The 13,384-nt window shown below is 45.2% G+C and overlaps 1 protein-coding gene across 1 annotated transcript in view; it reads right to left on the bottom strand.

Moving 5' to 3' along the window:
* LOC142302562 (protein-lysine 6-oxidase-like) overlaps positions 1 to 13,384 on the bottom strand; it is a 173,378-nt gene that overhangs the window by 79,711 nt on the left and 80,283 nt on the right. The gene's annotated exons all lie outside the window — the stretch shown is intronic.

Genomic DNA, 13,384 nt, shown 5'->3' with positions numbered 1-13,384 from the left:
TCAGCAGTCACTGATTGGCTGCAGCATTTATGTCACTTAAAAAAATGTCAGGTGATCACTAGGTACACAGTGATTGGAGCGGAGGACTGGTGCCTGGCCAGGAGGTAAGAATGCTTTTTCCTTTTTTTTATTAGGCACACTAAGTGTATTGTTAAAGGGAACCGGTCACCAGAATTTTCGCTATTAAACTAAAAGAATCCCCTTCTGCAGCTCCCGGGCTGCATTCTATGAAGGTTCATCTTGCTACTCGCCCACGGGGCCAGCAAACCTTATTACCATAGCAAAAGGTAATATTTTATAAAGTTGTTATTTAGGTTTGAAAGGGGTGCCAGTAGCAAGATGAACCTTTCTCAAATGCAGCCCAGGAGCTGCAGAACGGGATTCTTTTAGTTTAATAGCGAAAATTCTGGTGACAGGTTCCCTTTTAGGGTTGTCTAGTAGTGGAACACCACTTTAAGGATGCATTATGTAATTGTATACAATAATATGTCTATTCTTAATAGGAGGATCTATACAATGTGGCTTTACTTTACAGCTATATAGCATTGATTACATATCATACAGTTTAATGGGAATCTGTCAGTAGGCTGAAGCCACCTAATCTGAGAGCAGCATAATATACAAAGAGGGATCCTGATTCCAGCAATGTGTCACTTAGGCCGGGGCCACACGGGGACTACTGTGATCCTCGCATGACACTCGGCTCACGCTAGCAACACAACAGGAGCCGAGTGTCATGTGAGTATCACTGCGACTGAGGTGCGATCATGCGATTGGACCTCAGCTGCGGGGGAGCGAACCGTCTCTGAGGAGGGGCGGGCCGACTCTGAAGAGGGGCTGACCAGTGCTCAGGAGGGGCGGGCCGGCGCTGTATAGGGGAGGGAGGGATTTATCTCCCTTTCTCCTCCGTTGCCGACTATTGCCATTCTCGCTCTGCACTCACACTACACCGGTACTGCGAGTGCAGTGAGATTTTTTTCTCGCCCCATAGACTTGAATGAGAGTGAGAGAAACAAGGATTGCATTGCACCCGCAGCATGCTGCGACTATTTTCTCGGTCCGAATAGGGCTGAGAAAATAATCGCTCATGGGTGCTGGCACAAAGGCTAATATTGGTCCGAGTGGAATGCAATGTTTTATCGCATCCGATTTTCATGCCGTGTATGTTAGGCCTTACAGGGCTGCTTGCTATAGTTTTTATAGAATCATTGTTTAATCAGCAGGATATTATCAAAGCATGACTAATAAACCTGCTACCACGTAGTCTTCCATATTCATGAGCTCTGTATAACCCACCCCCACCACTGATTGACAGCTTCATGCCTATCTACAGTGTACACAATGAGCTGCCCATCAATGGTGTGGGCGGGGTTATGCTCATGATTCAGAGAACTGATAAATCTGTAGCAGATAAGGCAGTGATTTTATCAAAACCACAACAAGCAGCCAAGAGACAGATCATTGAAATCAGGGTCTCTGCATCTACATCATGCTACTGTCAGATGGAGTAGCAAAAACTTGGTGACAGATTGCTTTTACATTTTTTATATATAGTATTTAATTATTGCTATATATTTAGTATACACAAAGTAATAATTGTGGATATTACATGTTGAAAAATACATAACATATTGTAATAAGTAGGGGAAAGATATAAATGACTGAAAATGTATAGAAACGTAGGATGCAATGTTTAATATCTGAATTTATAAAGAATCCCTAGGCTTTGGAAAAAAAACAGCTTTGTGCTACAATACCAAATACAACCCAAGGTCAAAACTCAAGTAGTTCTGTTTCTAGGCAGAAAGCATACACTTTTCTTATTTTGTACAGCCCTTTCAAGGACAGGAATTTACATTGGGATGCTGACTGGACACATCTCTGACTCCCAGGTCACTGCTGGGAACAATGTTGTCAGAGTATTACACCACTTTTATGGAATGACAATAAAATATACAAAAGCAAAAGATCAAATGGATTTTACTGGAAAAAATGTTAGGAAACATTCCTTCCTATATAATGACTTATGAGAAAAATTCCCAAAAATTGAGCCATAAGGGTGGACACGGTATCAGTATGAATTCATCTGAATCCGTGTCCGCACTACTCAAGGATAAACATAAGGAATAAAAAAGCGAGTAATTTGTGCAAAATACAATAGGTTTTTATTTAATGAAGATCACACACAACATAACACAATATCACAGAATAAAATCTACCAATAGATAAAGGGGGAGTACAAGATGTATGGTGGGCAGATCAATAAAAGCTGGTATCAAGTTCCCATTCACCTCTAAATCAATCCAAAACCACTGATAAATAGACCATGAAGTGAACCTCAAAATTGAAGTTTAGAAGGGAGGATATAGAGGGAAGAAGAAAACAGACAATGATTATAAAGGTCTGCCAGGGTGTCTAGTAAAGTGCATGTGCACATGGCTGGACCGGGTCCCCAGTATAGCCATACTTGGACAGAAGAATCAGGATAATTACCTAAAGTGCAAGTGCAGTCATAGGGGAACCCAGGCTCAGTCACAACATCAGTACAAAATACCCATAAAAAGGTGCAGGATCACCACCAACACGTGTTTCGCGGAGGTACTCTTGCTTTCTCAAGGAGGAAGACCCTAATGGCGAGATAGACCCAGTAGGTATAAGTAGCCACTCCATTAGTAAAAATTACTGTCAGGTGTAGAATCCACCACCAGGAAAGGCATAGAGCGAATAGCAATGACGCCCAATCCCCTGATGATAGGGTGCGCATAGTGTGGAGGGCGAATGGAGAGTACAAATGTCCCGGAGTAACCGCCCAAAAGGCGAACCGGAATGAGCCCATGTGATATACAGAGAGCGTAGCTATAGCAACCACATAACTCGTGTATATGGTCATAGCAGGACATAGCAGGTCATAGCAGGACGCAAAACGGCCGAAAAATAGACATACCAGCCCAAGCGCCGGGGGGTAAATCGGTGTACCATTTGTAATGAACTGCCAGTTACTTTAACGGTGCAGGAGGTGGAGGGGCGTGAAAAATAAGAGGTGTCCTGACGTTCCCGGAAGTTCTGCCCCCTGGCCGGTCCGGAAAGGGCACACGTGATGTCAGAGACGCGTCACCCCAGGAACCAATCGGCCCATCCCAATATCCGACCAGGCAGGGGAAATGCGCCGCGGCAATGCCTAAGCACATCAGCTCCGCCTCCAGCACACCACGTCGTTAAGCAAGCGCGCACGCTCCCAGGGACGCATCATCCAGGGAGCCGTGCACGCGTGACCGCAGCACGATCACTGATAGAGACAGCACATCGGGAAGGAAAAATTAAGGTATATACAATGACTGGGTGTCTCTAAAGTTATAAGGATGTCAGAATACCAGGCTTAGTGTTAAAAGGAACAAAGACATATTGAGACAAAGGATCAACAAAGTATCAATTATAATAATATATCAATGCCCATATGCAGAATGTCAATCCCAAAATACTAATTAGAAGAAGGAACTGTAATACTCCCTGGAAGACACATAGAGGAGAGACTCTGATTCGATTCTGGTATTATATTAAAAACATTCAGACTCCCAAACTGGGAAAGCCTATGCACTCAGTGTGATGCCTAGCTAAATTGACTAGGATGCATTGCAATACACCCAGCAAGAACCATAGAGAGACTTTGGTTTAATTTTGGAGCCATTTTGAAAACAATCTGACTCCCAAACTGGGAAAGCCTATGGACTCAGTGCGAAGCCTGGCTAAATTGAATAAGAGGTATTGGAATACAGCCAGTAAGAGACATAGAAGAGAGACTCTGATTCAATTCTGGTACAATTTTAAAAAACCTTCTGACTCCGAAATTGGGGATTATCTGACATCCAACCGACAACCTGCGTGCACTGTTTGACCCTCAGGAGTGGTATCTCATGCTCCTTCTGCAAAGTGGGACAGTAAGGTAGGTCTTGTGGATGAGCATGTTTGTTGAGCGCACGCAGCAGGCACAGTTTCACCTGGCCCACGACCTTGGTCTGTGCGTGCGCTATCAGCAGCACGTCCACTTTTTTGCCCTTTACTGTATGCCTGCGCATTTTAAATAATGGAGGCAGCTAACAGCGGTATTAATAAGAACGTCTTTCATTTTTAGATTGCAGCAGCAAGGACTATAAGGATATGCCTATAATGGAAAACTATAACTTCTTCAGCAGCTTGCCATACAGTAATAGAGCCCACTCATAAAGCCTATTCACTAACTGCAAGGGCTGCCAAAAAGTAGAAGGAGATAAAACAGAAAAAGAGAGAAAGCGCTCCCATGTTTTATTGTTCCTGCATGAAAAAGTAGAAGGACGCACTCACATACGCTCTAGAAGAGATGTAGAGAAGGGCCTCCATTCCTTTTCTTTACCACTTTGAAGAAGCGGTACAGGTAAAGCTGATGCACTAAGTGCAAGGTCTGAAAAATATTTAACTATGGGGTATGTATATATATATATATATATATATATATATATATATATATATTACAGACCAAAAGTTTGAATACACCTTCTCATTCAAAGAGCTTTCTTTATTTTCATGACTCTGAAAATTGTAGATTCACATTGAAGGCATCAACACTGTGAATTAACACATGTGGAATAAGATACTTAACAAAAAATTGTGAAACACCTGAAAATATGTCTTATATTCTAGGTTCTTCAAAGTAGCCACCTTTTGCTTTGATTACTGCTTTGCACACTCTGGCATTCTCTTGATGAGCTTCAAGAGGTAGTCACCGGAAATGGTTTTCACTTCACAGGTGTGCCCTATCAGGTTTAATAAGTGGGATTTCTTGCCTTATAAATGGGGCACATGCTTATGCACATTTTTCCAAGCATGGCGGTGAGAGTGTGGAAGGTTTGCGGGGTGGAGGCGGTGCTGGTGTAGACCCTGGGCGGAGTCTCAAGGGGGCCTCAAAAATGTTGCCAGTATGGGGCTCTGAAATAATAATTGTGCATATATAATACATAATCTTAAAGTAAGACTGTTACTAAGGATATTTTATGCACATGCAGATGAAATACTTAAAAAAGTGTGAAATAACTGAAAATTTGTCTTATATTCTAGGTTCTTCAAAGTAGCCATATTTTGCTTTCAGTACTACTTTGCACACTCTTGGCATTCTCTTGATGAGCTTCAAGAGGTAGTCACCGGAAATGGTTTTCTAACAGTTTTGAAGGAGTTCCCAGAGATGCTTAGCACTTGTTGGCCCTTTTGCCTTCACTCTGCGGTGCAGCTCACCCCAAACCGTCTCGATTGGGTTCATGTCTGGTGACTGTGGAGGCCAGGTCATCTGGCGTAGCACCCCACACTCTCCTTCTTAGTCAAATAGCGCTTACACAGCCTTGAGGTGTGTTTGGGGTCAATGTCCTGTTGAAAAATAAATTATGGTCCAACTAAACGCAAACCTGATGGAATAGCACGCCGCTGCAAGATGCTGTGGTAGGCATGCTGGTTCTGTATGCCTTCAATTTTGAATAAATCCCCAACAGTGTCAGCAGCAAAGCACCCCCATACCATAACCCCTCCTCCTGCATGCTTCACAGTGGGAACCAGGCATGTAGAGTCCATCCGTTCACCTTTTCTACAAAGACACGGTGGTTGGATCCAACAATCTCAAATTTGGACTCATCAGACCAAAGCACAGATTTCCACTGGTCTAATCTCCATTCCTTGTGTTCTTTAGCCCAAACAAGTCTCTTCTGCTTGTTGTCTGTCCTTAGCAGTGGTTTCCTAGCAGCTATTTTACCATGAAGGCCTGCTGCACAAAGTCTCCTCTTAATAGTTGTTCTAGAGATGAGAAGGTGTGTCCAAACTTTTATATATACAGTTAGGTCCAGAAATATTTGGACAGTGACACAAGTTTTGTTATTTTAGCTGTTTACAAAAACATGTTCAGAAATACAATTATATATACAGTTAGGTCCAGAAATATTTGGACAGTGACACAATTTTCGCGAGTTGGGCTCTGCATGCCACCACATTGGATTTGAAATGAAACTTCTACAACAGAATTCAAGTGCAGATTGTAACGTTTAATTTGAAGGTTTGAACAAAAATATCTGATAGAAATTGTAGGAATTGTACACATTTCTTTACAAACACTCCACATTTTAGGAGGTCAAAAGTAATTGGACAAATAAACCAAACCCAAACAAAATATTTTTATTTTCAATATTTTGTTGCGAATCCTTTGGAGGCAATCACTGCCTTAAGTCTGGAACCCATGGACATCACCAAACGCTGGGTTTCCTCCTTCTTAATGCTTTGCCAGGCCTTTACAGCCGCAGCCTTCAGGTCTTGCTTGTTTGTGGGTCTTTCCGTCTTAAGTCTAGATTTGAGCAAGTGAAATGCATGCTCAATTGGGTTAAGATCTGGTGATTGACTTGGCCATTGCAGAATGTTCCACTTTTTTGCACTCATGAACTCCTGGGTAGCTTTGGCTGTATGCTTGGGGTCATTGTCCATCTGTACTATGAAGCGCCGTCCGATCAACTTTGCGGCATTTGGCTGAATCTGGGCTGAAAGTATATCCCGGTACACTTCAGAATTCATCCGGCTACTCTTGTCTGCTGTTATGTCATCAATAAACACAAGTGACCCAGTGCCATTGAAAGCCATGCATGCCCATGCCATCACGTTGCCTCCACCATGTTTTACAGAGGATGTGGTGTGCCTTGGATCATGTGCCGTTCCCTTTCTTCTCCAAACTTTTTTCTTCCCATCATTCTGGTACAGGTTGATCTTTGTCTCATCTGTCCATAGAATACTTTTCCAGAACTGAGCTGGCTTCATGAGGTGTTTTTCAGCAAATTTAACTCTGGCCTGTCTATTTTTGGAATTGATGAATGGTTTGCATCTAGATGTGAACCCTTTGTATTTACTTTCATGGAGTCTTCTCTTTACTGTTGACTTAGAGACAGATACACCTACTTCAGTGAGAGTGTTCTGGACTTCAGTTGATGTTGTGAATGGGTTCTTCTTCACCAAAGAAAGTATGCGGCGATCATCCACCACTGTTGTCATCCGTGGACACCCAGGCCTTTTTGAGTTCCCAAGCTCACCAGTCAATTCCTTTTTTCTCAGAATGTACCCGACTGTTGATTTTGCTACTCCAAGCATGTCTGCTATCTCTCTGATGGATTTTTTCTTTTTTTTCAGTCTCAGGATGTTCTGCTTTACCTCAATTGAGAGTTCCTTAGACCACATGTTGTCTGGTCACAGCAACAGCTTCCAAATGCAAAACCCCAGACCTTTTAACTACTTCATTGATTACAGGTTAACGAGGGAGATGCCTTCAGAGTTAATTGCAGCCCTTAGAGTCCCTTGTCCAATTACTTTTGGTCCCTTGAAAAAGAGGAGGCTATGCATTACAGAGCTATGATTCCTAAACCCTTTCTCCGATTTGGATGTGAAAACTCTCATATTGCAGCTGGGAGTGTGCACTTTCAGCCCATATTATATATATAATTGTATTTCTGAACATGTTTTTGTAAACAGCTAAAATAACAAAACTTGTGTCACTGTCCAAATATTTCTGGACCTAACTGTATATAATATGGGCTGAAAGTGCACACTCCCAGCTGCAATATGAGAGTTTTCACATCCAAATCGGAGAAAGGGTTTAGGAATCATAGCTCTGTAATGCATAGCCTCCTCTTTTTCAAGGGACCAAAAGTAATTGGACAAGGGACTCTAAGGGCTGCAATTAACTCTGAAGGCGTCTCCCTCGTTAACCTGTAATCAATGAAGTAGTTAAAAGGTCTGGGGTTGATTACAGGTGTGTGGTTTTGCATTTGGAAGCTGTTGCTGTGACCAGACAACATGCGGTCTAAGGAACTCTCAATTGAGGTGAAGCAGAACATCCTGAGGCTGAAAAAAAAGAAAAAATCCATCAGAGAGATAGCAGACATGCTTGGAGTAGCAAAATCAACAGTCGGGTACATTCTGAGAAAAAAGGAATTGACTGGTGAGCTTGGGAACTCAAAAAGGCCTGGGCGTCCACGGATGACAACAGTGGTGGATGATCGCCGGATACTTTCTTTGGTGAAGAAGAACCCGTTCACAACATCAACTGAAGTCCAGAACACTCTCAGTGAAGTAGGTGTATCTGTCTCTAAGTCAACAGTAAAGAGAAGACTCCATGAAAGTAAATACAAAGGTTCACATCTAGATGCAAACCATTCATCAATTCCAAAAATAGACAGGCCATAGTTAAATTTGCTGAAAAACACCTCATGAAGCCAGCTCAGTTCTGGTAAAGTATTCTATGGACAGATGAGACCAAGATCAACCTGTACCAGAATGATGGGAAGAAAAAAGTTTGGAGAAGAAAGGGAACGGCACATGATCCAAGGCACACCACATCCTCTGTAAAACATGGTGGAGGCAGCGTGATGGCATGGGCATGCATGGCTTTCAATGGCACTGGGTCACTTGTGTTTATTGATGACATAACAGCAGACAAGAGTAGCCGGATGAATTCTGAAGTGTACCGGGATATACTTTCAGCCCAGATTCAGCCAAATGCCGCAAAGTTGATCGGACGGCGCTTCATAGTACAGATGGACAATGACCCCAAGCATACAGCCAAAGCTACCCAGGAGTTCATGAGTGCAAAAAAGTGGAATATTCTGCAATGGCCAAGTCAATGACCAGATCTTAACCCAATTGAGCATGCATTTCACTTACTCAAATCCAGACTTAAGACGGAAAGACCCACAAACAAGCAAGACCTGAAGGCTGCGGCTGTAAAGGCCTGGCAAAGCATTAAGGAGGAAACCAAGCGTTTGGTGATGTCCATGGGTTCCAGACTTAAGGCAGTGATTGCCTCCAAAGGATTCGCAACAAAATATTGAAAATAAAAATTTTTTTTTGGGTTTGGTTTATTTGTCCAATTACTTTTGACCTCCTAAAATGTGGAGTGTTTGTAAAAAAATGTGTACAATTCCTACAATTTCTATCAGATATTTTTGTTCAAACCTTCAAATTAAACGTTACAATCTGCACTTGAATTCTGTTGTAGAGGTTTCATTTCAAATCCAATGTGGTGGCATGCAGAGCCCAACTCGCGAAAATTGTGTCACTGTCCAAATATTTCTGGACCTAACTGTATATATATAATATATATATATAATTTGTATATATATATCTATATATATAATTGCCTTATTCTGTCTGTCTGTCTGTCTGTCTGTCTTGCTCCAAAATTGTGTCCTTAGGGTGACACAAAGCTGATTGGCCGCTGGGCTCGCCATGGCCCCGCCCCCCCGCACGGATTGGCCGCTCGCCCAGGCTCCGCCCGCACACGGATTGGCTGGCCGCTCGCCCAGGCTCCGCCCCCCACACGGATTGGCCTCTCGCCTCGGCACCCTGCACGCATTGGCAACTCGGCCCCGCCCCGCCCCCTCACGCAATGCATGATCGCTCTGGCCCCGTCCCCCGCACGCATTCCCCAAACCGACACGGAGCCACGACTCTCAGGTGAGTACTGTACCCCCGGGAGCCCACATCAGCGTACGCCGCCAACCCAGCCGACACATACCCTCGCATTGCTGGGGTTGCCGCCGTATGCTGGTGTGGGCTCCCGTGCGAGCGGGGGACGGGATACGCTGGTAACCATGGTAGCATAGTTACCAGCGCATCAAGGTCCTGCAGCGGCGGAACATACACACGCACACACATAACAACACACACACACACACACATCAGATCACTCTCACACAAACATCACATCGCATCCACACACTCACAATATCCTGGGATATCGCTTGCTTCTCGGCGGCGATGCTGTGGAGTGACCTTCCAGGACCTGCCGGAGGATCACATGGCCAGAAGCATGTGGTATCTCCGGATGTTGTGATTGTGTCAGCGCGTATGTGCGATATCGTCAGTGTGTGTGTGTGAGTGTATGCGATCGGATGTGTGTGAGTGTGTTCTGATGTGTGAGTGTGTGTGTGTGTGAGTGTATGCGATCGGATCTGTGAGTGTCGGCAGAGGAGCACGGCGTGCTGGGGGAGGCTGGGAGGAGAGAGGCTGATCCTGGGGAAGGCTGGGAGGGGGAGGCTGATGCTGGGGGAGGCTGGGAGGAGAGAGGCTGATGCTGGGGTAAGCTGATGCTTGTGTAGGCTGATGCTGGGGGAGGCTGGGAGGGTGTAGGCTGATGCTGGGGTAGTCTGATGCTGGGGGAGGCTGGGAGGGTGTAGGCTGATGCTGGGGGAGGCTGAGAGGAGAGAGGCTGATGCTGGGGGAGGCTGGGAGGAGAGAGGCTGATGCTGGGGGAGGCTGGGAGGGGGAGGCTGATGCTGGGGGAGGCTGGGAGGAGGGAGGCTGGGAGTAGAGAGGCTGATCCTGGGGAAGGCTGGGAAGGGGAGGCTGATGCTGGGGGAGGCTGGGAGGAGAGAGGCTGATGCTGGAGGAGGCTAAGAGGAGAGAGGCTGATGCTGGGGGAGGCTGTGAGGAGAGAGTCTGATGCTGGGGGAGGCTGGGAGGCGAGAGGCTGATGCTGGGGGAGGCTGGGAGGGGGAGGCTGATGCTGGGGGAGGCTGGGAGGGGGAGGCTAATGCTGGGGGAGGCTGGGAGGAGGGAGGCTGGGAGGGGGGAGGCTGAGAGAAGAGAGGCTGATGCTGGGGGAGGCTGAGGCTGGGAGGAGAGAGGCTGATGCTGGGGACAGAGAGGCTGATGCTGGGAGGAGAGAGGCTGATGCTGGGAGGAGAGAGGCTGATGCTGGGAGGAGAGAGGCTGATGCTGGGGGCAGAGAGGCTGATGCTGGTGCAGCATGGGGGATGGAGCACGATGGGGGGTGCGCAGCATGGGGGGATGGAGCACGATGGGGAGTGTGCAGCATGGCGGAAGAAGCACGTTTGGGAGTGCGCAGCATGGCGGATGGACCACGTTTGGGAGTGCGCAGCATGGCGGATGGAGCACGTTTGGGAGTGCGCAGCATGGCGGATGGAGCACGTTTGGGAGTGCGCAGCATGGCGGATGGAGCACGTTTGGGAGTGCGCAGCATGGCGGATGGAGCACGATGGGGGGTGCGCAGCATGGGGGATGGAGCACGATGGGAGGTGCACACCTCCCCCCCAACACACACACACACAACACACCACACACACACTGGGAACCACAAACACCACCCTACACAGACACCCACACACACAGACAACGCTGCACTCACACAACACCCAACACACAAACACCGCGGCATACATAAATATCCGCACATACCACGCAACACACACACATTGCACAAAACATACCTCCCCCCAAAACACACCACACCCACACAAACCGCACACAACACACACACACACAACGCTACAGACACACAGCGCTCCACAAACAACGCAACACACGCAACACACATACAACAACGCTCTCACCCCCTGCCACACCCAGACAACACCCAGAACATGTACAGCGCCCTACACAAACACTTGGTAACTACAGACAACAACATCTATATATATATAACAAAAATCATACATTAACTACACAATACGTAAATTCTAGAATACCCGATGCGTAGAATCGGGCCACCTTCTAGTATATATATATATACAAAAGTGTTACAACCTCTATACTGCCCCCTGTCCATAATACACCCTTTACACCATCCCAGTCCATACTATTTCGCCCACCCTGCCCCATCTATAATATCGCCAAAACACACTGCCTCTCTGTATAACATACCTACACACAATGCTCCATGTATAATATCCCCTTACGCACACTGCTACTCTGTATAATATCCCCCAACACACAGCTCCTCTGTATAATATCTCTCCCACACACTGCTCCTCTGTATAATATCCCCACACACTGCCCCTCTGTATAATATCCCCCACACACTTCTCCCCTTTATAATATCCCCCTTACACACACTGCTCATCTGTATAATATCCCTGCACACACTGCTCCTCTGTATAATATCCTTCCACACACACTGCTTTTCTGTGTAATATCCCTCACACAAACACTGTTCCTCTGTATAATATCCCCCCACACACTGCTCCTCTGTATAATATCCCCCCACTCACACTGGTCCTTTGTATAATATCACCCTCACACATACATTGGTCCTGTATATACACACATGGTCAAAATTGTTGGTTCCCCTTGTTTAATGAAAGAAAAACCCACAATGATTACATAAATATTTTGAATCTGAGAAAAGTAATAATTAATAAAAAAATCTATGAAAATGAACAAATGAAAGTCAGACTTTGCTTTTCAACTATGCTTCCACAGAATTTTAAAAAAACATAAAATGCATGAAACAGGCCTGGACAGAAATGATGGTACCCTTGAAAATAATGTGACAAAAGAGACATGTTAAATCAAGTTGTGTCCACTAATTAGCATCACATGTGTCTACAATCCTGTAATCAGTCAGTGGACCTGTATATAGGGCTACAGATACTCACTGTGCTGTTTGGTGACATGGTGTGTACCACTCAACATGGACCAGAGGAAGCGAAAGAAAGAGTTGTCTCAGGATATTAGAAACAAAATTTTATACAAGCATGTTAAAGATAAAGGTTTTAAGACCATCTCAAAGCAGCTTGATGTTCCTGTGACTACAGTTGCACATATTATTCAGAAACTTAAGATCCATGGGACTATAGCCAACCTCCCTGGACATGGCTGCAGGATAAAAATTGATGACAAATCAAAGAGATGGATAATACGAATGGTAACAAAAGAGCCCAGAAAAACTAAAGAGATTAACGGTGAACTTCAAGCTGAAGGAACATTAGTGTCAGATTACACAATCCGATGTTGTTTGAGCCAAAGTGCACTTCATGAGTGTTGACTAAAGAGGACACCATTGTTGAAAAAAAAAACCTCATAATAAAACCAGACTGGAATTTGCCAAACTACGTGTTAAGAAGCCACAAAGTTTCTGGGACAATGTCCTATGGACAGATGAGACAAAAATGGAACTTTTTGGCAAGGCACACCAGCTCTATGTTCACAGACGGAAACAAGAAGCATATTAAGTAAAGAATAGAGTTGAGCGCGGTTCGCGGTTCTCCAGTTCGCGGTTCGAGTGATTTTGGGGGCTGTTCTAGATCAAACTAGAACTCGAGCTTTTTGCTAAAGCTCGATAGTTCTAGTTACATTCGAGAACGTTTCTAGCAGCAAAAAGCCAAGCTAATTACTAGCTGGCTTTCTGCTGTAATAGTTAAGTCACTCTGTGACTCACACTATTATGAAATTTCAGCGTATAGTGTGCGGGAACAGCGCATTCAGATCACTGATTTTTTTTTTTTCCTTGTCTTCCTTCCCTAAGCGCACGCGTGTAGTGGGGCGGGCCAGCATGTCAGCCAATCCCAGACACACACACAGCTAAGTGGACTTT

The sequence above is a fragment of the Anomaloglossus baeobatrachus genome, chromosome 1 (genome assembly GCF_048569485.1).
Source record: "Anomaloglossus baeobatrachus isolate aAnoBae1 chromosome 1, aAnoBae1.hap1, whole genome shotgun sequence".
Classification (NCBI taxonomy): Eukaryota; Metazoa; Chordata; class Amphibia; order Anura; family Aromobatidae; genus Anomaloglossus; species Anomaloglossus baeobatrachus.
Note: the sequence above shows the minus strand (reverse complement) of the source record. Positions and strands in the feature narration are given on the sequence as shown.